The sequence below is a fragment of the Hyla sarda genome, unplaced genomic scaffold (assembly GCF_029499605.1).
Source record: "Hyla sarda isolate aHylSar1 unplaced genomic scaffold, aHylSar1.hap1 scaffold_219, whole genome shotgun sequence".
Classification (NCBI taxonomy): Eukaryota; Metazoa; Chordata; class Amphibia; order Anura; family Hylidae; genus Hyla; species Hyla sarda.
In genome coordinates, this window is record NW_026608861.1 from 256,128 (window position 1) to 283,105 (window position 26,978).

The 26,978-nt window shown below is 45.5% G+C and overlaps 10 non-coding genes and 2 pseudogenes across 10 annotated transcripts; all 12 read left to right on the forward strand.

Moving 5' to 3' along the window:
- Window positions 1-1,136: 1,136 nt before the first annotated feature.
- On the forward strand, window positions 1,137-1,342 carry LOC130320197 (U2 spliceosomal RNA; annotated as a pseudogene).
- A 2,094-nt stretch (window positions 1,343-3,436) lies between these two features.
- LOC130320081 (U2 spliceosomal RNA) lies at window positions 3,437-3,627 on the forward strand. The gene has a single exon (XR_008866049.1). It is a non-coding gene; the product is annotated as a U2 spliceosomal RNA (small nuclear RNA).
- A 2,097-nt stretch (window positions 3,628-5,724) lies between these two features.
- On the forward strand, window positions 5,725-5,915 carry LOC130320082 (U2 spliceosomal RNA). The gene has a single exon (XR_008866050.1). It is a non-coding gene; the product is annotated as a U2 spliceosomal RNA (small nuclear RNA).
- A 2,086-nt stretch (window positions 5,916-8,001) lies between these two features.
- On the forward strand, window positions 8,002-8,192 carry LOC130320084 (U2 spliceosomal RNA). The gene has a single exon (XR_008866051.1). It is a non-coding gene; the product is annotated as a U2 spliceosomal RNA (small nuclear RNA).
- A 2,113-nt stretch (window positions 8,193-10,305) lies between these two features.
- On the forward strand, window positions 10,306-10,496 carry LOC130320085 (U2 spliceosomal RNA). Its single transcript, XR_008866052.1, has one exon. It is a non-coding gene; the product is annotated as a U2 spliceosomal RNA (small nuclear RNA).
- A 2,087-nt stretch (window positions 10,497-12,583) lies between these two features.
- LOC130320166 (U2 spliceosomal RNA) lies at window positions 12,584-12,774 on the forward strand. The gene has a single exon (XR_008866125.1). It is a non-coding gene; the product is annotated as a U2 spliceosomal RNA (small nuclear RNA).
- Window positions 12,775-14,866: 2,092 nt separating this feature from the next.
- LOC130320086 (U2 spliceosomal RNA) lies at window positions 14,867-15,057 on the forward strand. Its single transcript, XR_008866053.1, has one exon. It is a non-coding gene; the product is annotated as a U2 spliceosomal RNA (small nuclear RNA).
- A 2,091-nt stretch (window positions 15,058-17,148) lies between these two features.
- On the forward strand, window positions 17,149-17,339 carry LOC130320167 (U2 spliceosomal RNA). Its single transcript, XR_008866126.1, has one exon. It is a non-coding gene; the product is annotated as a U2 spliceosomal RNA (small nuclear RNA).
- Window positions 17,340-19,429: 2,090 nt separating this feature from the next.
- On the forward strand, window positions 19,430-19,589 carry LOC130320203 (U2 spliceosomal RNA; annotated as a pseudogene).
- Window positions 19,590-20,281: 692 nt separating this feature from the next.
- LOC130320198 (U2 spliceosomal RNA) lies at window positions 20,282-20,471 on the forward strand. Its single transcript, XR_008866149.1, has one exon. It is a non-coding gene; the product is annotated as a U2 spliceosomal RNA (small nuclear RNA).
- Window positions 20,472-22,555: 2,084 nt separating this feature from the next.
- LOC130320087 (U2 spliceosomal RNA) lies at window positions 22,556-22,746 on the forward strand. The gene has a single exon (XR_008866054.1). It is a non-coding gene; the product is annotated as a U2 spliceosomal RNA (small nuclear RNA).
- A 2,083-nt stretch (window positions 22,747-24,829) lies between these two features.
- LOC130320065 (U2 spliceosomal RNA) lies at window positions 24,830-25,020 on the forward strand. Its single transcript, XR_008866034.1, has one exon. It is a non-coding gene; the product is annotated as a U2 spliceosomal RNA (small nuclear RNA).
- Window positions 25,021-26,978: the final 1,958 nt, after the last annotated feature.

The following is a 26,978-nucleotide window of genomic DNA, read 5'->3' on the forward strand; positions in this document are numbered from 1 at the left end:
GAAAGTTGGCTAATGGTAAAAGAAAAGGTAAAGAAGAAAGTAGACTTTTGGTCCCTTAGGAAATTATCTTTAGAAGGTAAAATTTTGGTGATTAAGGCTATGCTAATACCCATTATGCTCTATTTAAATATGATTTATCCTCCTAATGAACTTATGTCTAGGCAACTTCAGAGGATTCTCTTTGAGTTTCTATGGAGTTCTAAAGCAGAAAAATTAAAAAGAGATATTATGTATAAGTCACAAAAAAATGGAGGAAAACAGGTTCCCTGTATTAGAAAATTTTTATACTTAAGGTTTTTTAGTTGGTGTTTTAGGGGACTTTTTATGAAAAGTGTATGGTCCTGTTTTTTAAAGTACTCTGCGGGACATATTTTTAGAAGAAGAAAATGGGTGTTTTTATCATTATCTTCTCCTGTACTTTTAACTCCGCCTAAACATTATGCCATCTTAGAAAAAATTATACGTATGTATAACCTTAAAGACTTTGACTTGTTAACCTTGAGGGATGCTCGCAAGATAGAAGTACAGTTAAATTTGCAAGAAGAAATATGTATGGTCTCTAATTTTTCTTATAATAGGTGTGTACAAATATGGAAAAAGGTAAACGAGCCATATCTTTTTAATGAGCACAAGGATTTAGCATGGATGATTATCCATGAGTGTCTTCCGGTAAGATTTTTCCAATATAGAAGAGGTCTAAATGCTGTATGTGTCTGTCCCCGGGAAAATTGCAATATAGATGAAACTGTTTTGCACCTTTTCTGGAATTGTTATTTTGCACAAAAGGTTTTTAGACTAATTGGTTCTTTATTGAAATTCCTAACAGGTCTAAAAGTTTTAAATCATGAAGTTGTTTTATATGGCAAAAGTGATGGAGTTACGAAAGAAAAAGAGAGAATTTTGTGGATTTTTATCAACTGTACAAAAAATGTATTATGGAAAGTTCGTAATATCCTTGTCTTCAAAAGAGATTTTATTTGTGAAAAAGAATGTTTGAAGATGATATACAGTGAAGTTTACTTGTACTATTTAATTGATAAAAAGAGATATGGGCAGAAAAAAAGCATTAGCTATGTGGAATTTACATTTATGGAAAACAGTATTTGAAGTATTGTAAAAATTTTCTTGTGATGTATTTAAGTTTTTGGGTTTTTTCAATAAAAATGTAAAAAAAAAAAAAAAAAAAAAATCTGTTCTTATCAGTTTAATATCTGATACGTCCCCTATCTGGGGACCATATATTAAATGGATTTTTGAGAACGGGGGCCGATTTCGAAGCTTGCTTCCGTCGCCCTATGCATTGACCCGATATGGCAGTATCTTCGGGTACAGTGCACCACCCCCTTACAGGGTTAAAAAGAAAGATTCCTACTTTCATTGCTACCTGCTTGCTGGCTAGCCAGCTAGCCAGCCCTGTGGGCCTTGCTGCTGCTGCAGCCAAAAAACAAAAGGTGGTGCTGCTGCTGCTTCTGCTGCTTCTGCTTCTGCTTGTGTCTGGCCGCTGTTGGAGCGTCCAGGCACAGGACTTCTGCTGCTGCTGACTAAATGGCCTCCTTAATTGGATCATTTGAGTAGCCAGCACACCTGTGCAGGTAGGGCATGACATGATAGGCAGCTGCCTTGATAGCGGGTGGGTGCTGAATGTTCCTAATTGACAAAATAAGATTAATGCTTATGAAGAAATATAAAATCTCATCCCTTCCCCAATATCGCGCCACACCCCTACCCCTTAATTCCCTGGTTGAACTTGATGGACATATGTCTTTTTTCGACCGTACTAACTATGTAACTATGTAACATAACATGGGGGGGGGGGGGGGTCTCCTGGCTGTTCACACAGGTGTGTCATTGCTGTACATTGACCATGCATTGCTTCTGTGGTATTGCAAAGGCAAAGACAAATGCTTCCAGCCATCCATTGCACTAATGGATTGGTCATCAGCTGGCTGTCTATGTCCCGCATCAATATAGACCAAAGTACAGAGGGTTAGGCTATGCTATTGTGCACCTACCTGATGCATCAGAAGGTGCGAGGCCCTTGCTAAATTCTGTGCACAGACTTTGAGATCTATACTTTAGACTGTATCTAAACCTGCTCCAACATGGACTGACATTCTGGCCTACTTTCAGCCGATGCGACTTGTCTGTCGCTGAACAGTCGCTTTTTATGTATTCAGCACCTATGTATAATGTTGTAAAAATGCTCTAGAAGCTAAAGTCGCAGAAATGTCACACATATTTGGCCTGCAACTTTCTGTGCGACAAATTTAGACAGGAAAAATCAGTATAAATCCTTAGAAAATTATCCCCCAGTGTCTCCATCTGCTGGCGGTATTGAATAAGCATTGCTGCACTGATGGGGTATGCATTAGACGAAAAAAAAGAAGAAAAAGAAGAATAATACGCCCAGAAAAGAGGCGAAAAGGAGAAAAACGTAAAAAAACGTGAAAAAAAAGTAAGAGGAAGAGAAGGGAAAAAAAGGTGGAAATGGGTTTAAAAGTGATTTCGGCGGAGAAATATATATATATATATATATATATATATATATATATATATATATATACGCGCACACACACACATATATATAAACGTATTCTCCGTTGAGATATTGCAGCCGCTGCTGTGTCCAGGCCCAGGAGCCTTAGCACTGTGCTGTGATGTCACTCAATACCACTGACATCACTAGGTGTAAACAACATCTCTCCTTTGCTGTGTATGTGACTATGGAGCTGTTTGGTGATGTCGTCTATTATGGCCTTCATAGAAGCAACAGGAGATTGTTGCATCCATCTAGAACCCTCAGAACTACAGTGCTATGATGTCACTCACTTCCACAGGCCTTGCAGAGTGTAAACAACAACAACCCAGCTTTGTTGTGTATGTAACCATAGGGATTTGTGATGTCACCTAGAACCTTCACAGCAGCGACAGCTTTATGAGGAGCATCAGCACTGCTCTGCCTGAGCAGAACCATCACCGCCATAGGTTGTCAAATAACCCGGGTTTAACCCACACAGGTAAGTCCAATGGGGTGCAGGCATGTCCTCTATGCTTACAGCTTCCCGTGGGTGTTGGTTTGATACCGTTTGGGGACAGCCAAGGAGGCATCTGCAGGCAACAAAGGTAGGTGTGTGCTTGTGTGTGTGTTTCCTATGCAGATCCTAAGCCCAGTGTCACATGCAAGTAGGAGGAGTAAGAAGGGTTCCTGGCAAATCCGGGTTATGGATTGCATTTAAAAAGGCCCCGTGGGAGTGCAATGGGCCCCTGTCTTGCTGCTTAGCAATAATGGTATGGGTTTAGGTTCTGCTGTGTGTACTGGTGGTTGACTGCCCCCCAGCCCAGAGTGTGCATGGAAAATTGTCTGGCAGCCTCCCTGACAGCAAGCAGTGATAGTGCCCATGAAGGGCACCTTGTTGGGCCCGCCCCTTTCACGGTTATCGCTTCTCGGCCTTTTGGCTAAGATCAAGTGTAGTATCTGTTCTTATCAGTTTAATATCTGATACGTCCCCTATCTGGGGACCATATATTAAATGGATTTTTGAGAACGGGGGCCGATTTCGAAGCTTGCTTCCGTCGCCCTATGCATTGACCCGATATGGCAGTATCTTCGGGTACAGTGCACCACCCCCTTACAGGGTTAAAAAGAAAGATTCCTACTTTCATTGCTACCTGCTTGCTGGCTAGCCAGCTAGCCAGCCCTGTGGGCCTTGCTGCTGCTGCAGCCAAAAAACAAAAGGTGGTGCTGCTGCTGCTTCTGCTGCTTCTGCTTCTGCTTGTGTCTGGCCGCTGTTGGAGCGTCCAGGCACAGGACTTCTGCTGCTGCTGACTAAATGGCCTCCTTAATTGGATCATTTGAGTAGCCAGCACACCTGTGCAGGTAGGGCATGACATGATAGGCAGCTGCCTTGATAGCGGGTGGGTGCTGAATGTTCCTAATTGACAAAATAAGATTAATGCTTATGAAGAAATATAAAATCTCATCCCTTCCCCAATATCGCGCCACACCCCTACCCCTTAATTCCCTGGTTGAACTTGATGGACATATGTCTTTTTTCGACCGTACTAACTATGTAACTATGTAACATAACATGGGGGGGGGGGGGGGGTCTCCTGGCTGTTCACACAGGTGTGTCATTGCTGTACATTGACCATGCATTGCTTCTGTGGTATTGCAAAGGCAAAGACAAATGCTTCCAGCCATCCATTGCACTAATGGATTGGTCATCAGCTGGCTGTCTATGTCCCGCATCAATATAGACCAAAGTACAGAGGGTTAGGCTATGCTATTGTGCACCTACCTGATGCATCAGAAGGTGCGAGGCCCTTGCTAAATTCTGTGCACAGACTTTGAGATCTATACTTTAGACTGTATCTAAACCTGCTCCAACATGGACTGACATTCTGGCCTACTTTCAGCCGATGCGACTTGTCTGTCGCTGAACAGTCGCTTTTTATGTATTCAGCACCTATGTATAATGTTGTAAAAATGCTCTAGAAGCTAAAGTCGCAGAAATGTCACACATATTTGGCCTGCAACTTTCTGTGCGACAAATTTAGACAGGAAAAATCAGTATAAATCCTTAGAAAATTATCCCCCAGTGTCTCCATCTGCTGGCGGTATTGAATAAGCATTGCTGCACTGATGGGGTATGCATTAGACGAAAAAAAAGAAGAAAAAGAAGAATAATACGCCCAGAAAAGAGGCGAAAAGGAGAAAAACGTAAAAAAACGTGAAAAAAAAGTAAGAGGAAGAGAAGGGAAAAAAAGGTGGAAATGGGTTTAAAAGTGATTTCGGCGGAGAAATATATATATATATATATATATATATATATATATATATATATATATATACGCGCACACACACACATATATATAAACGTATTCTCCGTTGAGATATTGCAGCCGCTGCTGTGTCCAGGCCCAGGAGCCTTAGCACTGTGCTGTGATGTCACTCAATACCACTGACATCACTAGGTGTAAACAACATCTCTCCTTTGCTGTGTATGTGACTATGGAGCTGTTTGGTGATGTCGTCTATTATGGCCTTCATAGAAGCAACAGGAGATTGTTGCATCCATCTAGAACCCTCAGAACTACAGTGCTATGATGTCACTCACTTCCACAGGCCTTGCAGAGTGTAAACAACAACAACCCAGCTTTGTTGTGTATGTAACCATAGGGATTTGTGATGTCACCTAGAACCTTCACAGCAGCGACAGCTTTATGAGGAGCATCAGCACTGCTCTGCCTGAGCAGAACCATCACCGCCATAGGTTGTCAAATAACCCGGGTTTAACCCACACAGGTAAGTCCAATGGGGTGCAGGCATGTCCTCTATGCTTACAGCTTCCCGTGGGTGTTGGTTTGATACCGTTTGGGGACAGCCAAGGAGGCATCTGCAGGCAACAAAGGTAGGTGTGTGCTTGTGTGTGTGTTTCCTATGCAGATCCTAAGCCCAGTGTCACATGCAAGTAGGAGGAGTAAGAAGGGTTCCTGGCAAATCCGGGTTATGGATTGCATTTAAAAAGGCCCCGTGGGAGTGCAATGGGCCCCTGTCTTGCTGCTTAGCAATAATGGTATGGGTTTAGGTTCTGCTGTGTGTACTGGTGGTTGACTGCCCCCCAGCCCAGAGTGTGCATGGAAAATTGTCTGGCAGCCTCCCTGACAGCAAGCAGTGATAGTGCCCATGAAGGGCACCTTGTTGGGCCCGCCCCTTTCACGGTTATCGCTTCTCGGCCTTTTGGCTAAGATCAAGTGTAGTATCTGTTCTTATCAGTTTAATATCTGATACGTCCCCTATCTGGGGACCATATATTAAATGGATTTTTGAGAACGGGGGCCGATTTCGAAGCTTGCTTCCGTCGCCCTATGCATTGACCCGATATGGCAGTATCTTCGGGTACAGTGCACCACCCCCTTACAGGGTTAAAAAGAAAGATTCCTACTTTCATTGCTACCTGCTTGCTGGCTAGCCAGCTAGCCAGCCCTGTGGGCCTTGCTGCTGCTGCAGCCAAAAAACAAAAGGTGGTGCTGCTGCTGCTTCTGCTGCTTCTGCTTCTGCTTGTGTCTGGCCGCTGTTGGAGCGTCCAGGCACAGGACTTCTGCTGCTGCTGACTAAATGGCCTCCTTAATTGGATCATTTGAGTAGCCAGCACACCTGTGCAGGTAGGGCATGACATGATAGGCAGCTGCCTTGATAGCGGGTGGGTGCTGAATGTTCCTAATTGACAAAATAAGATTAATGCTTATGAAGAAATATAAAATCTCATCCCTTCCCCAATATCGCGCCACACCCCTACCCCTTAATTCCCTGGTTGAACTTGATGGACATATGTCTTTTTTCGACCGTACTAACTATGTAACTATGTAACATAACATGGGGGGGGGGGGGGGGTCTCCTGGCTGTTCACACAGGTGTGTCATTGCTGTACATTGACCATGCATTGCTTCTGTGGTATTGTAAAGGCAAAGACAAATGCTTCCAGCCATCCATTGCACTAATGGATTGGTCATCAGCTGGCTGTCTATGTCCCGCATCAATATAGACCAAAGTACAGAGGGTTAGGCTATGCTATTGTGCCACCTACCTGATGCATCAGAAGGTGCGAGGCCCTTGCTAAATTCTGTGCACAGACTTTGAGATCTATACTTTAGACTGTATCTAAACCTGCTCCAACATGGACTGACATTCTGGCCTACTTTCAGCCGATGCGACTTGTCTGTCGCTGAACAGTCGCTTTTTATGTATTCAGCACCTATGTATAATGTTGTAAAAATGCTCTAGAAGCTAAAGTCGCAGAAATGTCACACATATTTGGCCTGCAACTTTCTGTGCGACAAATTCAGACAGGAAAAATCAGTATAAATCCTTAGAAAATTATCCCCCAGTGTCTCCATCTGCTGGCGGTATTGAATAAGCATTGCTGCACTGATGGGGTATGCATTAGACGAAAAAAAAGAAGAAAAAGAAGAATAATACGCCCAGAAAAGAGGCGAAAAGGAGAAAAACGTAAAAAAACGTGAAAAAAAAGTAAGAGGAAGAGAAGGGAAAAAAAGGTGGAAATGGGTTTAAAAGTGATTTCGGCGGAGAAATATATATATATATATATATATATATATATATATATACGCGCACACACACACATATATATAAACGTATTCTCCGTTGAGATATTGCAGCCGCTGCTGTGTCCAGGCCCAGGAGCCTTAGCACTGTGCTGTGATGTCACTCAATACCACTGACATCACTAGGTGTAAACAACATCTCTCCTTTGCTGTGTATGTGACTATGGAGCTGTTTGGTGATGTCGTCTATTACGGCCTTCATAGAAGCAACAGGAGATTGTTGCATCCATCTAGAACCCTCAGAACTACAGTGCTATGATGTCACTCACTTCCACAGGCCTTGCAGAGTGTAAACAACAACAACCCAGCTTTGTTGTGTATGTAACCATAGGGATTTGTGATGTCACCTAGAACCTTCACAGCAGCGACAGCTTTATGAGGAGCATCAGCACTGCTCTGCCTGAGCAGAACCATCACCGCCATAGGTTGTCAAATAACCCGGGTTTAACCCACACAGGTAAGTCCAATGGGGTGCAGGCATGTCCTCTATGCTTACAGCTTCCCGTGGGTGTTGGTTTGATACCGTTTGGGGACAGCCAAGGAGGCATCTGCAGGCAACAAAGGTAGGTGTGTGCTTGTGTGTGTGTTTCCTATGCAGATCCTAAGCCCAGTGTCACATGCAAGTAGGAGGAGTAAGAAGGGTTCCTGGCAAATCCGGGTTATGGATTGCATTTAAAAAGGCCCCGTGGGAGTGCAATGGGCCCCTGTCTTGCTGCTTAGCAATAATGGTATGGGTTTAGGTTCTGCTGTGTGTACTGGTGGTTGACTGCCCCCCAGCCCAGAGTGTGCATGGAAAATTGTCTGGCAGCCTCCCTGACAGCAAGCAGTGATAGTGCCCATGAAGGGCACCTTGTTGGGCCCGCCCCTTTCACGGTTATCGCTTCTCGGCCTTTTGGCTAAGATCAAGTGTAGTATCTGTTCTTATCAGTTTAATATCTGATACGTCCCCTATCTGGGGACCATATATTAAATGGATTTTTGAGAACGGGGGCCGATTTCGAAGCTTGCTTCCGTCGCCCTATGCATTGACCCGATATGGCAGTATCTTCGGGTACAGTGCACCACCCCCTTACAGGGTTAAAAAGAAAGATTCCTACTTTCATTGCTACCTGCTTGCTGGCTAGCCAGCTAGCCAGCCCTGTGGGCCTTGCTGCTGCTGCAGCCAAAAAACAAAAGGTGGTGCTGCTGCTGCTTCTGCTGCTTCTGCTTCTGCTTGTGTCTGGCCGCTGTTGGAGCGTCCAGGCACAGGACTTCTGCTGCTGCTGACTAAATGGCCTCCTTAATTGGATCATTTGAGTAGCCAGCACACCTGTGCAGGTAGGGCATGACATGATAGGCAGCTGCCTTGATAGCGGGTGGGTGCTGAATGTTCCTAATTGACAAAATAAGATTAATGCTTATGAAGAAATATAAAATCTCATCCCTTCCCCAATATCGCGCCACACCCCTACCCCTTAATTCCCTGGTTGAACTTGATGGACATATGTCTTTTTTCGACCGTACTAACTATGTAACTATGTAACATAACATGGGGGGGGGGGGGGTCTCCTGGCTGTTCACACAGGTGTGTCATTGCTGTACATTGACCATGCATTGCTTCTGTGGTATTGCAAAGGCAAAGACAAATGCTTCCAGCCATCCATTGCACTAATGGATTGGTCATCAGCTGGCTGTCTATGTCCCGCATCAATATAGACCAAAGTACAGAGGGTTAGGCTATGCTATTGTGCACCTACCTGATGCATCAGAAGGTGCGAGGCCCTTGCTAAATTCTGTGCACAGACTTTGAGATCTATACTTTAGACTGTATCTAAACCTGCTCCAACATGGACTGACATTCTGGCCTACTTTCAGCCGATGCGACTTGTCTGTCGCTGAACAGTCGCTTTTTATGTATTCAGCACCTATGTATAATGTTGTAAAAATGCTCTAGAAGCTAAAGTCGCAGAAATGTCACACATATTTGGCCTGCAACTTTCTGTGCGACAAATTCAGACAGGAAAAATCAGTATAAATCCTTAGAAAATTATCCCCCAGTGTCTCCATCTGCTGGCGGTATTGAATAAGCATTGCTGCACTGATGGGGTATGCATTAGACGAAAAAAAAGAAGAAAAAGAAGAATAATACGCCCAGAAAAGAGGCGAAAAGGAGAAAAACGTAAAAAAACGTGAAAAAAAAGTAAGAGGAAGAGAAGGGAAAAAAAGGTGGAAATGGGTTTAAAAGTGATTTCGGCGGAGAAATATATATATATATATATATATATATATACATATATATATATATATATATATATATATATATATATACGCGCACACACACACATATATATAAACGTATTCTCCGTTGAGATATTGCAGCCGCTGATGTGTCCAGGCCCAGGAGCCTTAGCACTGTGCTGTGATGTCACTCAATACCACTGACATCACTAGGTGTAAACAACATCTCTCCTTTGCTGTGTATGTGACTATGGAGCTGTTTGGTGATGTCGTCTATTATGGCCTTCATAGAAGCAACAGGAGATTGTTGCATCCATCTAGAACCCTCAGAACTACAGTGCTATGATGTCACTCACTTCCACAGGCCTTGCAGAGTGTAAACAACAACAACCCAGCTTTGTTGTGTATGTAACCATAGGGATTTGTGATGTCACCTAGAACCTTCACAGCAGCGACAGCTTTATGAGGAGCATCAGCACTGCTCTGCCTGAGCAGAACCATCACCGCCATAGGTTGTCAAATAACCCGGGTTTAACCCACACAGGTAAGTCCAATGGGGTGCAGGCATGTCCTCTATGCTTACAGCTTCCCGTGGGTGTTGGTTTGATACCGTTTGGGGACAGCCAAGGAGGCATCTGCAGGCAACAAAGGTAGGTGTGTGCTTGTGTGTGTGTTTCCTATGCAGATCCTAAGCCCAGTGTCACATGCAAGTAGGAGGAGTAAGAAGGGTTCCTGGCAAATCCGGGTTATGGATTGCATTTAAAAAGGCCCCGTGGGAGTGCAATGGGCCCCTGTCTTGCTGCTTAGCAATAATGGTATGGGTTTAGGTTCTGCTGTGTGTACTGGTGGTTGACTGCCCCCCAGCCCAGAGTGTGCATGGAAAATTGTCTGGCAGCCTCCCTGACAGCAAGCAGTGATAGTGCCCATGAAGGGCACCTTGTTGGGCCCGCCCCTTTCACGGTTATCGCTTCTCGGCCTTTTGGCTAAGATCAAGTGTAGTATCTGTTCTTATCAGTTTAATATCTGATACGTCCCCTATCTGGGGACCATATATTAAATGGATTTTTGAGAACGGGGGCCGATTTCGAAGCTTGCTTCCGTCGCCCTATGCATTGACCCGATATGGCAGTATCTTCGGGTACAGTGCACCACCCCCTTACAGGGTTAAAAAGAAAGATTCCTACTTTCATTGCTACCTGCTTGCTGGCTAGCCAGCTAGCCAGCCCTGTGGGCCTTGCTGCTGCTGCAGCCAAAAAACAAAAGGTGGTGCTGCTGCTGCTTCTGCTGCTTCTGCTTCTGCTTGTGTCTGGCCGCTGTTGGAGCGTCCAGGCACAGGACTTCTGCTGCTGCTGACTAAATGGCCTCCTTAATTGGATCATTTGAGTAGCCAGCACACCTGTGCAGGTAGGGCATGACATGATAGGCAGCTGCCTTGATAGCGGGTGGGTGCTGAATGTTCCTAATTGACAAAATAAGATTAATGCTTATGAAGAAATATAAAATCTCATCCCTTCCCCAATATCGCGCCACACCCCTACCCCTTAATTCCCTGGTTGAACTTGATGGACATATGTCTTTTTTCGACCGTACTAACTATGTAACTATGTAACATAACATGGGGGGGGGGGGGGGGGTCTCCTGGCTGTTCACACAGGTGTGTCATTGCTGTACATTGACCATGCATTGCTTCTGTGGTATTGCAAAGGCAAAGACAAATGCTTCCAGCCATCCATTGCAATGGATTGGTCATCAGCTGGCTGTCTATGTCCCGCATCAATATAGACCAAAGTACAGAGGGTTAGGCTATGCTATTGTGCACCTACCTGATGCATCAGAAGGTGCGAGGCCCTTGCTAAATTCTGTGCACAGACTTTGAGATCTATACTTTAGACTGTATCTAAACCTGCTCCAACATGGACTGACATTCTGGCCTACTTTCAGCCGATGCGACTTGTCTGTCGCTGAACAGTCGCTTTTTATGTATTCAGCACCTATGTATAATGTTGTAAAAATGCTCTAGAAGCTAAAGTCGCAGAAATGTCACACATATTTGGCCTGCAACTTTCTGTGCGACAAATTCAGACAGGAAAAATCAGTATAAATCCTTAGAAAATTATCCCCCAGTGTCTCCATCTGCTGGCGGTATTGAATAAGCATTGCTGCACTGATGGGGTATGCATTAGACGAAAAAAAAGAAGAAAAAGAAGAATAATACGCCCAGAAAAGAGGCGAAAAGGAGAAAAACGTAAAAAAACGTGAAAAAAAAGTAAGAGGAAGAGAAGGGAAAAAAAGGTGGAAATGGGTTTAAAAGTGATTTCGGCGGAGAAATATATATATATATATATATATATATATATATATATATATACGCGCACACACACACATATATATAAACGTATTCTCCGTTAAGATATTGCAGCCGCTGCTGTGTCCAGGCCCAGGAGCCTTAGCACTGTGCTGTGATGTCACTCAATACCACTGACATCACTAGGTGTAAACAACATCTCTCCTTTGCTGTGTATGTGACTATGGAGCTGTTTGGTGATGTCGTCTATTATGGCCTTCATAGAAGCAACAGGAGATTGTTGCATCCATCTAGAACCCTCAGAACTACAGTGCTATGATGTCACTCACTTCCACAGGCCTTGCAGAGTGTAAACAACAACAACCCAGCTTTGTTGTGTATGTAACCATAGGGATTTGTGATGTCACCTAGAACCTTCACAGCAGCGACAGCTTTATGAGGAGCATCAGCACTGCTCTGCCTGAGCAGAACCATCACCGCCATAGGTTGTCAAATAACCCGGGTTTAACCCACACAGGTAAGTCCAATGGGGTGCAGGCATGTCCTCTATGCTTACAGCTTCCCGTGGGTGTTGGTTTGATACCGTTTGGGGACAGCCAAGGAGGCATCTGCAGGCAACAAAGGTAGGTGTGTGCTTGTGTGTGTGTTTCCTATGCAGATCCTAAGCCCAGTGTCACATGCAAGTAGGAGGAGTAAGAAGGGTTCCTGGCAAATCCGGGTTATGGATTGCATTTAAAAAGGCCCCGTGGGAGTGCAATGGGCCCCTGTCTTGCTGCTTAGCAATAATGGTATGGGTTTAGGTTCTGCTGTGTGTACTGGTGGTTGACTGCCCCCCAGCCCAGAGTGTGCATGGAAAATTGTCTGGCAGCCTCCCTGACAGCAAGCAGTGATAGTGCCCATGAAGGGCACCTTGTTGGGCCCGCCCCTTTCACGGTTATCGCTTCTCGGCCTTTTGGCTAAGATCAAGTGTAGTATCTGTTCTTATCAGTTTAATATCTGATATGTCCCCTATCTGGGGACCATATATTAAATGGATTTTTGAGAACGGGGGCCGATTTCGAAGCTTGCTTCCGTCGCCCTATGCATTCACCCGATATGGCAGTATCTTCGGGTACAGTGCACCACCCCCTTACAGGGTTAAAAAGAAAGATTCCTACTTTCATTGCTACCTGCTTGCTGGCTAGCCAGCTAGCCAGCCCTGTGGGCCTTGCTGCTGCTGCAGCCAAAAAACTAAAGGTGGTGCTGCTGCTGCTTCTGCTGCTTCTGCTTCTGCTTGTGTCTGGCCGCTGTTGGAGCGTCCAGGCACAGGACTTCTGCTGCTGCTGACTAAATGGCCTCCTTAATTGGATCATTTGAGTAGCCAGCACACCTGTGCAGGTAGGGCATGACATGATAGGCAGCTGCCTTGATAGCGGGTGGGTGCTGAATGTTCCTAATTGACAAAATAAGATTAATGCTTATGAAGAAATATAAAATCTCATCCCTTCCCCAATATCGCGCCACACCCCTACCCCTTAATTCCCTGGTTGAACTTGATGGACATATGTCTTTTTTCGACCGTACTAACTATGTAACTATGTAACATAACATGGGGGGGGGGGGGGGTCTCCTGGCTGTTCACACAGGTGTGTCATTGCTGTACATTGACCATGCATTGCTTCTGTGGTATTGCAAAGGCAAAGACAAATGCTTCCAGCCATCCATTGCACTAATGGATTGGTCATCAGCTGGCTGTCTATGTCCCGCATCAATATAGACCAAAGTACAGAGGGTTAGGCTATGCTATTGTGCACCTACCTGATGCATCAGAAGGTGCGAGGCCCTTGCTAAATTCTGTGCACAGACTTTGAGATCTATACTTTAGACTGTATCTAAACCTGCTCCAACATGGACTGACATTCTGGCCTACTTTCAGCCGATGCGACTTGTCTGTCGCTGAACAGTCGCTTTTTATGTATTCAGCACCTATGTATAATGTTGTAAAAATGCTCTAGAAGCTAAAGTCGCAGAAATGTCACACATATTTGGCCTGCAACTTTCTGTGCGACAAATTCAGACAGGAAAAATCAGTATAAATCCTTAGAAAATTATCCCCCAGTGTCTCCATCTGCTGGCGGTATTGAATAAGCATTGCTGCACTGATGGGGTATGCATTAGACGAAAAAAAAGAAGAAAAAGAAGAATAATACGCCCAGAAAAGAGGCGAAAAGGAGAAAAACGTAAAAAAACGTGAAAAAAAAGTAAGAGGAAGAGAAGGGAAAAAAAGGTGGAAATGGGTTTAAAAGTGATTTTGGCGGAGAAATATATATATATATATATATATATATATATATATATATATATATACGCGCACACACACACATATATATAAACGTATTCTCCGTTGAGATATTGCAGCCGCTGCTGTGTCCAGGCCCAGGAGCCTTAGCACTGTGCTGTGATGTCACTCAATACCACTGACATCACTAGGTGTAAACAACATCTCTCCTTTGCTGTGTATGTGACTATGGAGCTGTTTGGTGATGTCGTCTATTATGGCCTTCATAGAAGCAACAGGAGATTGTTGCATCCATCTAGAACCCTCAGAACTACAGTGCTATGATGTCACTCACTTCCACAGGCCTTGCAGAGTGTAAACAACAACAACCCAGCTTTGTTGTGTATGTAACCATAGGGATTTGTGATGTCACCTAGAACCTTCACAGCAGCGACAGCTTTATGAGGAGCATCAGCACTGCTCTGCCTGAGCAGAACCATCACCGCCATAGGTTGTCAAATAACCCGGGTTTAACCCACACAGGTAAGTCCAATGGGGTGCAGGCATGTCCTCTATGCTTACAGCTTCCCGTGGGTGTTGGTTTGATACCGTTTGGGGACAGCCAAGGAGGCATCTGCAGGCAACAAAGGTAGGTGTGTGCTTGTGTGTGTGTTTCCTATGCAGATCCTAAGCCCAGTGTCACATGCAAGTAGGAGGAGTAAGAAGGGTTCCTGGCAAATCCGGGTTATGGATTGCATTTAAAAAGGCCCCGTGGGAGTGCAATGGGCCCCTGTCTTGCTGCTTAGCAATAATGGTATGGGTTTAGGTTCTGCTGTGTGTACTGGTGGTTGACTGCCCCCCAGCCCAGAGTGTGCATGGAAAATTGTCTGGCAGCCTCCCTGACAGCAAGCAGTGATAGTGCCCATGAAGGGCACCTTGTTGGGCCCGCCCCTTTCACGGTTATCGCTTCTCGGCCTTTTGGCTAAGATCAAGTGTAGTATCTGTTCTTATCAGTTTAATATCTGATACGTCCCCTATCTGGGGACCATATATTAAATGGATTTTTGAGAACGGGGGCCGATTTCGAAGCTTGCTTCCGTCGCCCTATGCATTGACCCGATATGGCAGTATCTTCGGGTACAGTGCACCACCCCCTTACAGGGTTAAAAAGAAAGATTCCTACTTTCATTGCTACCTGCTTGCTGGCTAGCCAGCTAGCCAGCCCTGTGGGCCTTGCTGCTGCTGCAGCCAAAAAACAAAAGGTGGTGCTGCTGCTGCTTCTGCTGCTTCTGCTTCTGCTTGTGTCTGGCCGCTGTTGGAGCGTCCAGGCACAGGACTTCTGCTGCTGCTGACTAAATGGCCTCCTTAATTGGATCATTTGAGTAGCCAGCACACCTGTGCAGGTAGGGCATGGCATGATAGGCAGCTGCCTTGATAGCGGGTGGGTGCTGAATGTTCCTAATTGACAAAATAAGATTAATGCTTATGAAGAAATATAAAATCTCATCCCTTCCCCAATATCGCGCCACACCCCTACCCCTTAATTCCCTGGTTGAACTTGATGGACATATGTCTTTTTTCGACCGTACTAACTATGTAACTATGTAACATAACATGGGGGGGGGGGGGGGGTCTCCTGGCTGTTCACACAGGTGTGTCATTGCTGTACATTGACCATGCATTGCTTCTGTGGTATTGCAAAGGCAAAGACAAATGCTTCCAGCCATCCATTGCACTAATGGATTGGTCATCAGCTGGCTGTCTATGTCCCGCATCAATATAGACCAAAGTACAGAGGGTTAGGCTATGCTATTGTGCACCTACCTGATGCATCAGAAGGTGCGAGGCCCTTGCTAAATTCTGTGCACAGACTTTGAGATCTATACTTTAGACTGTATCTAAACCTGCTCCAACATGGACTGACATTCTGGCCTACTTTCAGCCGATGCGACTTGTCTGTCGCTGAACAGTCGCTTTTTATGTATTCAGCACCTATGTATAATGTTGTAAAAATGCTCTAGAAGCTAAAGTCGCAGAAATGTCACACATATTTGGCCTGCAACTTTCTGTGCGACAAATTCAGACAGGAAAAATCAGTATAAATCCTTAGAAAATTATCCCCCAGTGTCTCCATCTGCTGGCGGTATTGAATAAGCATTGCTGCACTGATGGGGTATGCATTAGACGAAAAAAAAGAAGAAAAAGAAGAATAATACGCCCAGAAAAGAGGCGAAAAGGAGAAAAACGTAAAAAAACGTGAAAAAAAAGTAAGAGGAAGAGAAGGGAAAAAAAGGTGGAAATGGGTTTAAAAGTGATTTCGGTGGAGAAATATATATATATATATATATATATATATATATATATATATATACGCGCACACACACACATATACATAAACGTATTCTCCGTTGAGATATTGCAGCCGCTGCTGTGTCCAGGCCCAGGAGCCTTAGCACTGTGCTGTGATGTCACTCAATACCACTGACATCACTAGGTGTAAACAACATCTCTCCTTTGCTGTGTATGTGACTATGGAGCTGTTTGGTGATGTCGTCTATTATGGCCTTCATAGAAGCAACAGGAGATTGTTGCATCCATCTAGAACCCTCAGAACTACAGTGCTATGATGTCACTCACTTCCACAGGCCTTGCAGAGTGTAAACAACAACAACCCAGCTTTGTTGTGTATGTAACCATAGGGATTTGTGATGTCACCTAGAACCTTCACAACAGCGACAGCTTTATGAGGAGCATCAGCACTGCTCTGCCTGAGCAGAACCATCACCGCCATAGGTTGTCAAATAACCCGGGTTTAACCCACACAGGTAAGTCCAATGGGGTGCAGGCATGTCCTCTATGCTTACAGCTTCCCGTGGGTGTTGGTTTGATACCGTTTGGGGACAGCCAAGGAGGCATCTGCAGGCAACAAAGGTAGGTGTGTGCTTGTGTGTGTGTTTCCTATGCAGATCCTAAGCCCAGTGTCACATGCAAGTAGGAGGAGTAAGAAGGGTTCCTGGCAAATCCGGGTTATGGATTGCATTTAAAAAGGCCCCGTGGGAGTGCAATGGGCCCCTGTCTTGCTGCTTAGCAATAATGGTATGGGTTTAGGTTCTGCTGTGTGTACTGGTGGTTGACTGCCCCCCAGCCCAGAGTGTGCATGGAAAATTGTCTGGCAGCCTCCCTGACAGCAAGCAGTGATAGTGCCCATGAAGGGCACCTTGTTGGGCCCGCCCCTTTCACGGTTATCGCTTCTCGGCCTTTTGGCTAAGATCAAGTGTAGTATCTGTTCTTATCAGTTTAATATCTGATACGTCCCCTATCTGGGGACCATATATTAAATGGATTTTTGAGAACGGGGCCCGATTTCGAAGCTTGCTTCCGTCGCCCTATGCATTGACCCGATATGGCAGTATCTTCGGGTACAGTGCACCACCCCCTTACAGGGTTAAAAAGAAAGATTCCTACTTTCATTGCTACCTGCTTGCTGGCTAGCCAGCTAGCCAGCCCTGTGGGCCTTGCTGCTGCTGCAGCCAAAAAACAAAAGGTGGTGCTGCTGCTGCTTCTGCTGCTTCTGCTTCTGCTTGTGTCTGGCCGCTGTTGGAGCGTCCAGGCACAGGACTTCTGCTGCTGCTGACTAAATGGCCTCCTTAATTGGATCATTTGAGTAGCCAGCACACCTGTGCAGGTAGGGCATGACATGATAGGCAGCTGCCTTGATAGCGGGTGGGTGCTGAATGTTCCTAATTGACAAAATAAGATTAATGCTTATGAAGAAATATAAAATCTCATCCCTTCCCCAATATCGCGCCACACCCCTACCCCTTAATTCCCTGGTTGAACTTGATGGACATATGTCTTTTTTCGACCGTACTAACTATGTAACTATGTAACATAACATGGGGGGGGGGGGGTCTCCTGGCTGTTCACACAGGTGTGTCATTGCTGTACATTGACCATGCATTGCTTCTGTGGTATTGCAAAGGCAAAGACAAATGCTTCCAGCCATCCATTGCACTAATGGATTGGTCATCAGCTGGCTGTCTATGTCCCGCATCAATATAGACCAAAGTACAGAGGGTTAGGCTATGCTATTGTGCACCTACCTGATGCATCAGAAGGTGCGAGGCCCTTGCTAAATTCTGTGCACAGACTTTGAGATCTATACTTTAGACTGTATCTAAACCTGCTCCAACATGGACTGACATTCTGGCCTACTTTCAGCCGATGCGACTTGTCTGTCGCTGAACAGTCGCTTTTTATGTATTCAGCACCTATGTATAATGTTGTAAAAATGCTCTAGAAGCTAAAGTCGCAGAAATGTCACACATATTTGGCCTGCAACTTTCTGTGCGACAAATTCAGACAGGAAAAATCAGTATAAATCCTTAGAAAATTATCCCCCAGTGTCTCCATCTGCTGGCGGTATTGAATAAGCATTGCTGCACTGATGGGGTATGCATTAGACGAAAAAAAAGAAGAAAAAGAAGAATAATACGCCCAGAAAAGAGGCGAAAAGGAGAAAAACGTAAAAAAACGTGAAAAAAAAGTAAGAGGAAGAGAAGGGAAAAAAAGGTGGAAATGGGTTTAAAAGTGATTTTGGCGGAGAAATATATATATATATATATATATATATATATATATATATATATATACGCGCACACACACACATATATATAAACGTATTCTCCGTTGAGATATTGCAGCCGCTGCTGTGTCCAGGCCCAGGAGCCTTAGCACTGTGCTGTGATGTCACTCAATACCACTGACATCACTAGGTGTAAACAACATCTCTCCTTTGCTGTGTATGTGACTATGGAGCTGTTTGGTGATGTCGTCTATTATGGCCTTCATAGAAGCAACAGGAGATTGTTGCATCCATCTAGAACCCTCAGAACTACAGTGCTATGATGTCACTCACTTCCACAGGCCTTGCAGAGTGTAAACAACAACAACCCAGCTTTGTTGTGTATGTAACCATAGGGATTTGTGATGTCACCTAGAACCTTCACAGCAGCGACAGCTTTATGAGGAGCATCAGCACTGCTCTGCCTGAGCAGAACCATCACCGCCATAGGTTGTCAAATAACCCGGGTTTAACCCACACAGGTAAGTCCAATGGGGTGCAGGCATGTCCTCTATGCTTACAGCTTCCCGTGGGTGTTGGTTTGATACCGTTTGGGGACAGCCAAGGAGGCATCTGCAGGCAACAAAGGTAGGTGTGTGCTTGTGTGTGTGTTTCCTATGCAGATCCTAAGCCCAGTGTCACATGCAAGTAGGAGGAGTAAGAAGGGTTCCTGGCAAATCCGGGTTATGGATTGCATTTAAAAAGGCCCCGTGGGAGTGCAATGGGCCCCTGTCTTGCTGCTTAGCAATAATGGTATGGGTTTAGGTTCTGCTGTGTGTACTGGTGGTTGACTGCCCCCCAGCCCAGAGTGTGCATGGAAAATTGTCTGGCAGCCTCCCTGACAGCAAGCAGTGATAGTGCCCATGAAGGGCACCTTGTTGGGCCCGCCCCTTTCACGGTTATCGCTTCTCGGCCTTTTGGCTAAGATCAAGTGTAGTATCTGTTCTTATCAGTTTTCATGCTGGTGGGGATGGGTGCTGCATGGAGGATGCAGGTGTACCAGGGCTTTCCGGGGCTGGTTCTGAGGAATCAGCTCGACGGCTGCCCCGATGTGACCTGTTCCCTCCGGGTCTCGCCATGAGGCTGAGAGGGTCTAGAGCCGAGGTACTTTTGTGCCTCGGGGAGTGGTGACCCCGAGGTGCCGAAACTCACTGGGAGAATAGGCTCACTGAGTTGAAGCACGGGCACCATAATCTCTTCACCTTGTGGCACTCACCTCTTGATTCCCGGCCTTCTGGCTAGGATCAGAGAAATTTTTATAGATCCGGCCGGATGTCCGGGCAGTATATCTGCACACATTCACTTATTTATTTATTTTTTGTCTCACTGTGTCACTTTTTGCGTGTTGTGTGTTCACAGGATTTGTCAGGATGCGGTAGCCCTTCTGGGTGTCCCTCCTGGCGGTCTAGGGGAGGTGTGTGTGGCCATTAGGTTCCGCACCTCCCTGCAAACACCCCGGGTACTCCTGCTTCGCAGGGTACCTACCGTAATCGGCTCTGCGGGCAGATACCTTGGCTAACGCCAAGGGGGATGCCGGGAGCATTTGTGGTCTCCTAGTAGCTTCGGCGAAAAGGGACATCGAACCTGGAACCTCGCAGGTACCTTTTGGTCCGGAGGCGAAGGGTAAGGTTTGTTGGGGGGCCTCTCTCCTATCGGAGAAGGGCTTGCGATAGACCGCATCCTTTGTGCACGTTTTTTTAGTGTAACACGTTTGCACTTTTTCTTGCACTTTGGGTGAATCGAAAGCACGTTCCTCGGCTTTAGAAAAAAAAAAAAAAAAAAAAAAAAAATCTGTTCTTATCAGTTTAATATCTGATACGTCCCCTATCTGGGGACCATATATTAAATGGATTTTTGAGAACGGGGGCCGATTTCGAAGCTTGCTTCCGTCGCCCTATGCATTGACCCGATATGGCAGTATCTTCGGGTACAGTGCACCACCCCCTTACAGGGTTAAAAAGAAAGATTCCTACTTTCATTGCTACCTGCTTGCTGGCTAGCCAGCTAGCCAGCCCTGTGGGCCTTGCTGCTGCTGCAGCCAAAAAACAAAAGGTGGTGCTGCTGCTGCTTCTGCTGCTTCTGCTTCTGCTTGTGTCTGGCCGCTGTTGGAGCGTCCAGGCACAGGACTTCTGCTGCTGCTGACTAAATGGCCTCCTTAATTGGATCATTTGAGTAGCCAGCACACCTGTGCAGGTAGGGCATGACATGATAGGCAGCTGCCTTGATAGCGGGTGGGTGCTGAATGTTCCTAATTGACAAAATAAGATTAATGCTTATGAAGAAATATAAAATCTCATCCCTTCCCCAATATCGCGCCACACCCCTACCCCTTAATTCCCTGGTTGAACTTGATGGACATATGTCTTTTTTCGACCGTACTAACTATGTAACTATGTAACATAACATGGGGGGGGGGGGGGGTCTCCTGGCTGTTCACACAGGTGTGTCATTGCTGTACATTGACCATGCATTGCTTCTGTGGTATTGCAAAGGCAAAGACAAATGCTTCCAGCCATCCATTGCACTAATGGATTGGTCATCAGCTGGCTGTCTATGTCCCGCATCAATATAGACCAAAGTACAGAGGGTTAGGCTATGCTATTGTGCACCTACCTGATGCATCAGAAGGTGCGAGGCCCTTGCTAAATTCTGTGCACAGACTTTGAGATCTATACTTTAGACTGTATCTAAACCTGCTCCAACATGGACTGACATTCTGGCCTACTTTCAGCCGATGCGACTTGTCTGTCGCTGAACAGTCGCTTTTTATGTATTCAGCACCTATGTATAATGTTGTAAAAATGCTCTAGAAGCTAAAGTCGCAGAAATGTCACACATATTTGGCCTGCAACTTTCTGTGCGACAAATTCAGACAGGAAAAATCAGTATAAATCCTTAGAAAATTATCCCCCAGTGTCTCCATCTGCTGGCGGTATTGAATAAGCATTGCTGCACTGATGGGGTATGCATTAGACGAAAAAAAAGAAGAAAAAGAAGAATAATACGCCCAGAAAAGAGGCGAAAAGGAGAAAAACGTAAAAAAACGTGAAAAAAAAGTAAGAGGAAGAGAAGGGAAAAAAAGGTGGAAATGGGTTTAAAAGTGATTTTGGCGGAGAAATATATATATATATATATATATATATATATATATATACGCGCACACACACACATATATATAAACGTATTCTCCGTTGAGATATTGCAGCCGCTGCTGTGTCCAGGCCCAGGAGCCTTAGCACTGTGCTGTGATGTCACTCAATACCACTGACATCACTAGGTGTAAACAACATCTCTCCTTTGCTGTGTATGTGACTATGGAGCTGTTTGGTGATGTCGTCTATTATGGCCTTCATAGAAGCAACAGGAGATTGTTGCATCCATCTAGAACCCTCAGAACTACAGTGCTATGATGTCACTCACTTCCACAGGCCTTGCAGAGTGTAAACAACAACAACCCAGCTTTGTTGTGTATGTAACCATAGGGATTTGTGATGTCACCTAGAACCTTCACAGCAGCGACAGCTTTATGAGGAGCATCAGCACTGCTCTGCCTGAGCAGAACCATCACCGCCATAGGTTGTCAAATAACCCGGGTTTAACCCACACAGGTAAGTCCAATGGGGTGCAGGCATGTCCTCTATGCTTACAGCTTCCCGTGGGTGTTGGTTTGATACCGTTTGGGGACAGCCAAGGAGGCATCTGCAGGCAACAAAGGTAGGTGTGTGCTTGTGTGTGTGTTTCCTATGCAGATCCTAAGCCCAGTGTCACATGCAAGTAGGAGGAGTAAGAAGGGTTCCTGGCAAATCCGGGTTATGGATTGCATTTAAAAAGGCCCCGTGGGAGTGCAATGGGCCCCTGTCTTGCTGCTTAGCAATAATGGTATGGGTTTAGGTTCTGCTGTGTGTACTGGTGGTTGACTGCCCCCCAGCCCAGAGTGTGCATGGAAAATTGTCTGGCAGCCTCCCTGACAGCAAGCAGTGATAGTGCCCATGAAGGGCACCTTGTTGGGCCCGCCCCTTTCACGGTTATCGCTTCTCGGCCTTTTGGCTAAGATCAAGTGTAGTATCTGTTCTTATCAGTTTAATATCTGATACGTCCCCTATCTGGGGACCATATATTAAATGGATTTTTGAGAACGGGGGCCGATTTCGAAGCTTGCTTCCGTCGCCCTATGCATTGACCCGATATGGCAGTATCTTCGGGTACAGTGCACCACCCCCTTACAGGGTTAAAAAGAAAGATTCCTACTTTCATTGCTACCTGCTTGCTGGCTAGCCAGCTAGCCAGCCCTGTGGGCCTTGCTGCTGCTGCAGCCAAAAAACAAAAGGTGGTGCTGCTGCTGCTTCTGCTGCTTCTGCTTCTGCTTGTGTCTGGCCGCTGTTGGAGCGTCCAGGCACAGGACTTCTGCTGCTGCTGACTAAATGGCCTCCTTAATTGGATCATTTGAGTAGCCAGCACACCTGTGCAGGTAGGGCATGACATGATAGGCAGCTGCCTTGATAGCGGGTGGGTGCTGAATGTTCCTAATTGACAAAATAAGATTAATGCTTATGAAGAAATATAAAATCTCATCCCTTCCCCAATATCGCGCCACACCCCTACCCCTTAATTCCCTGGTTGAACTTGATGGACATATGTCTTTTTTCGACCGTACTAACTATGTAACTATGTAACATAACATGGGGGGGGGGGGGGGGGGTCTCCTGGCTGTTCACACAGGTGTGTCATTGCTGTACATTGACCATGCATTGCTTCTGTGGTATTGCAAAGGCAAAGACAAATGCTTCCAGCCATCCATTGCACTAATGGATTGGTCATCAGCTGGCTGTCTATGTCCCGCATCAATATAGACCAAAGTACAGAGGGTTAGGCTATGCTATTGTGCACCTACCTGATGCATCAGAAGGTGCGAGGCCCTTGCTAAATTCTGTGCACAGACTTTGAGATCTATACTTTAGACTGTATCTAAACCTGCTCCAACATGGACTGACATTCTGGCCTACTTTCAGCCGATGCGACTTGTCTGTCGCTGAACAGTCGCTTTTTATGTATTCAGCACCTATGTATAATGTTGTAAAAATGCTCTAGAAGCTAAAGTCGCAGAAATGTCACACATATTTGGCCTGCAACTTTCTGTGCGACAAATTCAGACAGGAAAAATCAGTATAAATCCTTAGAAAATTATCCCCCAGTGTCTCCATCTGCTGGCGGTATTGAATAAGCATTGCTGCACTGATGGGGTATGCATTAGACGAAAAAAAAGAAGAAAAAGAAGAATAATACGCCCAGAAAAGAGGCGAAAAGGAGAAAAACGTAAAAAAACGTGAAAAAAAAGTAAGAGGAAGAGAAGGGGAAATAAGGTGGAAATGGGTTTAAAAGTGATTTCGGCGGAGAAATATATATATATATATATATATATATATATATACGCGCACACACACACATATATATAAACGTATTCTCCGTTGAGATATTGCAGCCGCTGCTGTGTCCAGGCCCAGGAGCCTTAGCACTGTGCTGTGATGTCACTCAATACCACTGACATCACTAGGTGTAAACAACATCTCTCCTTTGCTGTGTATGTGACTATGGAGCTGTTTGGTGATGTCGTCTATTATGGCCTTCATAGAAGCAACAGGAGATTGTTGCATCCATCTAGAACCCTCAGAACTACAGTGCTATGATGTCACTCACTTCCACAGGCCTTGCAGAGTGTAAACAACAACAACCCAGCTTTGTTGTGTATGTAACCATAGGGATTTGTGATGTCACCTAGAACCTTCACAGCAGCAACAGCTTTATGAGGAGCATCAGCACTGCTCTGCCTGAGCAGAACCATCACCGCCATAGGTTGTCAAATAACCCGGGTTTAACCCACACAGGTAAGTCCAATGGGGTGCAGGCATGTCCTCTATGCTTACAGCTTCCCGTGGGTGTTGGTTTGATACCGTTTGGGGACAGCCAAGGAGGCATCTGCAGGCAACAAAGGTAGGTGTGTGCTTGTGTGTGTGTTTCCTATGCAGATCCTAAGCCCAGTGTCACATGCAAGTAGGAGGAGTAAGAAGGGTTCCTGGCAAATCCGGGTTATGGATTGCATTTAAAAAGGCCCCGTGGGAGTGCAATGGGCCCCTGTCTTGCTGCTTAGCAATAATGGTATGGGTTTAGGTTCTGCTGTGTGTACTGGTGGTTGACTGCCCCCCAGCCCAGAGTGTGCATGGAAAATTGTCTGGCAGCCTCCCTGACAGCAAGCAGTGATAGTGCCCATGAAGGGCACCTTGTTGGGCCCGCCCCTTTCACGGTTATCGCTTCTCGGCCTTTTGGCTAAGATCAAGTGTAGTATCTGTTCTTATCAGTTTAATATCTGATATGTCCCCTATCTGGGGACCATATATTAAATGGATTTTTGAGAACGGGGGCCGATTTCGAAGCTTGCTTCCGTCGCCCTATGCATTGACCCGATATGGCAGTATCTTCGGGTACAGTGCACCACCCCCTTACAGGGTTAAAAAGAAAGATTCCTACTTTCATTGCTACCTGCTTGCTGGCTAGCCAGCTAGCCAGCCCTGTGGGCCTTGCTGCTGCTGCAGCAGCCAAAAAACAAAAGGTGGTGCTGCTGCTGCTTCTGCTGCTTCTGCTTGTGTCTGGCCGCTGTTGGAGCGTCCAGGCACAGGACTTCTGCTGCTGCTGACTAAATGGCCTCCTTAATTGGATCATTTGAGTAGCCAGCACACCTGTGCAGGTAGGGCATGACATGATAGGCAGCTGCCTTGATAGCGGGTGGGTGCTGAATGTTCCTAATTGACAAAATAAGATTAATGCTTATGAAGAAATATAAAATCTCATCCCTTCCCCAATATCGCGCCACACCCCTACCCCTTAATTCCCTGGTTGAACTTGATGGACATATGTCTTTTTTCGACCGTACTAACTATGTAACTATGTAACATAACATGGGGGGGGGGGGGGTCTCCTGGCTGTTCACACAGGTGTGTCATTGCTGTACATTGACCATGCATTGCTTCTGTGGTATTGCAAAGGCAAAGACAAATGCTTCCAGCCATCCATTGCACTAATGGATTGGTCATCAGCTGGCTGTCTATGTCCCGCATCAATATAGACCAAAGTACAGAGGGTTAGGCTATGCTATTGTGCACCTACCTGATGCATCAGAAGGTGCGAGGCCCTTGCTAAATTCTGTGCACAGACTTTGAGATCTATACTTTAGACTGTATCTAAACCTGCTCCAACATGGACTGACATTCTGGCCTACTTTCAGCCGATGCGACTTGTCTGTCGCTGAACAGTCGCTTTTTATGTATTCAGCACCTATGTATAATGTTGTAAAAATGCTCTAGAAGCTAAAGTCGCAGAAATGTCACACATATTTGGCCTGCAACTTTCTGTGCGACAAATTCAGACAGGAAAAATCAGTATAAATCCTTAGAAAATTATCCCCCAGTGTCTCCATCTGCTGGCGGTATTGAATAAGCATTGCTGCACTGATGGGGTATGCATTAGACGAAAAAAAAGAAGAAAAAGAAGAATAATACGCCCAGAAAAGAGGCGAAAAGGAGAAAAACGTAAAAAAACGTGAAAAAAAAGTAAGAGGAAGAGAAGGGAAAAAAAGGTGGAAATGGGTTTAAAAGTGATTTCGGCGGAGAAATATATATATATATATATATATATATATATATATATATATATACGCGCACACACACACATATATATAAACGTATTCTCCGTTGAGATATTGCAGCCGCTGCTGTGTCCAGGCCCAGGGGCCTTAGCACTGTGCTGTGATGTCACTCAATACCACTGACATCACTAGGTGTAAACAACATCTCTCCTTTGCTGTGTATGTGACTATGGAGCTGTTTGGTGATGTCGTCTATTATGGCCTTCATAGAAGCAACAGGAGATTGTTGCATCCATCTAGAACCCTCAGAACTACAGTGCTATGATGTCACTCACTTCCACAGGCCTTGCAGAGTGTAAACAACAACAACCCAGCTTTGTTGTGTATGTAACCATAGGGATTTGTGATGTCACCTAGAACCTTCACAGCAGCGACAGCTTTATGAGGAGCATCAGCACTGCTCTGCCTGAGCAGAACCATCACCGCCATAGGTTGTCAAATAACCCGGGTTTAACCCACACAGGTAAGTCCAATGGGGTGCAGGCATGTCCTCTATGCTTACAGCTTCCCGTGGGTGTTGGTTTGATACCGTTTGGGGACAGCCAAGGAGGCATCTGCAGGCAACAAAGGTAGGTGTGTGCTTGTGTGTGTGTTTCCTATGCAGATCCTAAGCCCAGTGTCACATACAAGTAGGAGGAGTAAGAAGGGTTCCTGGCAAATCCGGGTTATGGATTGCATTTAAAAAGGCCCCGTGGGAGTGCAATGGGCCCCTGTCTTGCTGCTTAGCAATAATGGTATGGGTTTAGGTTCTGCT